Source organism: Phyllostomus hastatus, unplaced genomic scaffold, assembly GCF_019186645.2.
Source record: "Phyllostomus hastatus isolate PE091 unplaced genomic scaffold, TTU_PhHast_1.1 phas_scaffold_21, whole genome shotgun sequence".
NCBI lineage: Eukaryota > Metazoa > Chordata > Mammalia > Chiroptera > Phyllostomidae > Phyllostomus > Phyllostomus hastatus.
In genome coordinates this window covers 32,703,399-32,706,590 of record NW_025334017.1, presented here as the reverse complement: position 1 = coordinate 32,706,590, position 3,192 = coordinate 32,703,399, and positions in this window count along the sequence as shown.

The following is a 3,192-nucleotide window of genomic DNA, read 5'->3' as shown; positions in this document are numbered from 1 at the left end:
TACTACAGTGGATATTTGCTGTTAAACTGCCCATAGCTAAATGATAGGGGAACTCAAGAGTTCAAGATTTTAGTTGTAGTTATAGTTGATAAGCTCAAGTGACTAATGCACGTGGAAAGCCGTTATTCCAGACACTGGAATACCTGACCTACAACAAGTAATGCAACCTTTGAGCAAGTGATCGAGATGGTATCTGAGCCGTCGTGTTCCAGGGAGGGAATGTCACAGTGATGCAGATGAAGAATTGTTGACCAGCAGGTAAAGAAATACTAGGCAAATCTTCTCAAGACCACAACTCTCAGCTGATTAAACTTTATTTCCTCACCCCTTACCTACCCTTTTCTTCTCCACATAAAAAGGCTGGCTTGAAGTGAGATGTTAAAAGACTTTTTATTTTAGGATACACAACCTGTAGTCTTCTCAGATCACTGACATCTGAATAAAGTGCCCATAAAGATTAAATCCTTGTCTCTACCTATCAGTTCTGGAAGTGACAGGCAGCACAAATGCCAACTTTTCTATTTCAGTACGTTTTCTTTTCTGTCTGCATATTGTGTAAAAAATAAGGGTGCTTACAACACAGGAATTGGGAGCTAGAAATGGAGAGGAGTGTTAGGCTCTAAGCAGTGAGCATATGTCTCATCAAAAGAATTTATGAACATAATAGGTTTTATTTTTTAATTTTTTTCATAATAGGTTTTAAATACTCTTAAGATGAGAAGGAAAGTTGGAAATATCAAAAATATGTTTCACTCAATTTTCTAAATGTATTTCTGGCTTATTCTTTTGCTCTATGTAGGGGGAAGAAATTTTCTTTACCCTTTATATTTTTGGGGAGGTTGTCTGATAATTAAATCTACATGAGAGAGATAGTAAGAGAAAATAACCACAATTAATTACCTATGTATGTATACAGGAGAGGTTTGGGACAGAAGGTTAAAAGGAAGTATGTGAGACCTGTCCAGAAAGTATCCAGCCATATACTATGAAAAATAGAAACATGTATTGAAGAAGATACAAGATACAAGAGACATTGTACATAGGACAATGATACCTCAGTCCCCTTCAAAGTAGGCACCTTGGGACCTCACACAGTTCTCCCAGTTGCCATCAGCAGCCCTGTTGTATTTTCCTGAATCTCATTGATGGTCTGAAATCTTCTCCCTTTTGAAGGTAATTTTAGTTTTGGGAAAAACCAGAAGTCACAGGGTGCCAAATCTGAGCTGTAGCTGCCCTGAGTCAACTGGCTGATTTGATGTTTCATAAAAAACTCTGCTCGAGAGGTGATGCATGAGTGTATGTATTGTCAAGAACAAGCTGCCAATCACCAGTTGCCCATAGCTGCAGGTTTCTGAATCATCTGACGAGTTTCTGTGGAGGAATGTTCAAGCTTAATGCAAAATTGGACGCAGATTTGTTGCTCTAATCAGTCATTTTGAATGCCATGGCCACACAGTACACATGCTCACTCAGTGCCATCTATCACCCCCACTGACTAGTACAGTGAAGTCGTCATTGTTCACACATATGCAGTCCACTCCTCTTTGCTTGGCTGCCAGGTTACATGGATGTTGCACAAACTTCTTATTAACAATGGCTGGACTTTGTCATATATGGTGTTCTGAGCTAAGGATGAGGTAAGGCACCTTGGGGTTTCTGAGGTTAGGAGGTCATTGCAGTGTGATAAGAAGAATTATCTGTAATTAGTAGTTTGCCCTGACATGCAGGTAGGTCAAGAAGATTACCTCTGATTATCTCTGATTATGGGGAAGTTCCCTCATTTAAGTTCTTCTAAGTAGTTGAGGGGATGGGGAAGGCTAAAGTTCCTCCTGAGCCCACACACTCTCCCTTGTCTTTAGCATAAAACAATTCTCACACCACAGAGATGTATCTTGGGGTGGATCCTCTGAACCCCTACATATCAAGTAAATGTTCCAACCCTTTTCTTATACACAATTTCATAACATTTTTTGGGTGAATTTAATTTCATATGCTTATTTAGTTTGAATGTGAGGTTAGGTTGGGCATGGGTGGAAGGGGAAAGGCCAAGGAAACGTGTACGTGTGAATTGACAGGGCCCATTGTGTGTGATACTACTTGTAAAATTTTAAGACAGAAATACTGTATATCAATGATAAGGAAAATAAATTAATTAAAACATAAAACCATGTTTGATTCTGCAAAAAAAAGATGCAGTTACCATGACATATATGAGGCTGATGCTAATAAAATATACAACACTGTTTAATGACAAACACTTTGTTTTCATAAGTAGAAAGAAAACACATGTAAAATAACAATAGCTCTGGCTGGGAAGTTTCAGTGGTTAGAGCACTGTCCTGATATGCCAAGGTTGAGAGTTTGATCCCAGTCGGGCACATACAGGAATCAACAAATGAATGCATGAATAAGTGGAACAACAAATCTCTCACTCTCTCTCATCATTCTCTCTCTTTTTCTCCTTCTTTCTCCCTTCCTTTCTCTTTAAAATTAATCAATAAATTTAAAAAATTATACTCATTATTAAAAACTATAGCATAGAAAATACATATACTAGTAACAGAGTTGTTTACTGTTACTATCAAGAATCATGTACTATATATAATTTTATGTGCTATACTTTTATATGACTGGAAGTGTAGTAAGTTTATCTACACCAGCATCAACACCAACATGTGAGTGCTGTGTTGCAGTGTAATATTTTGATCGCCATGATGTTGCTAGTGATAGAAATTTTTCAGCCCCATTATGATATTATGGGACCACAGATGTGGGTGTCTTCTGTTGTTGATCAAAATGTTGTTATGCAGTACATGAGGTCTACATATACATACACATCATGATAATATAATTAATAAAAACAGGGATTTTAGGAGGAAAAAATAAGAGAAAGTATAGGGAGGTGAATTTTCTTTTATGGTATATTCAATATAGATACTATATGAATTTGAACTGTAGGAAAAGAAAGATAATTTACCTTCTGCCATTCTAGCTTCTTGGCAGAGACCCCCAGTAATAAAAAGCAGATTAGACAGGAGGAAAATGGACAGAAGTGTAGTACCATGTTTACCTCCTGTGTACACGGAGATGTTCAGCAAAACTGAGTAATTCCCCCAGTGATCAAAGTCATCACCTTAAATACCATCTCAGGCTAATGACAGAGGAAAGATGTTGTGGGTGTGTGTGTGTGGC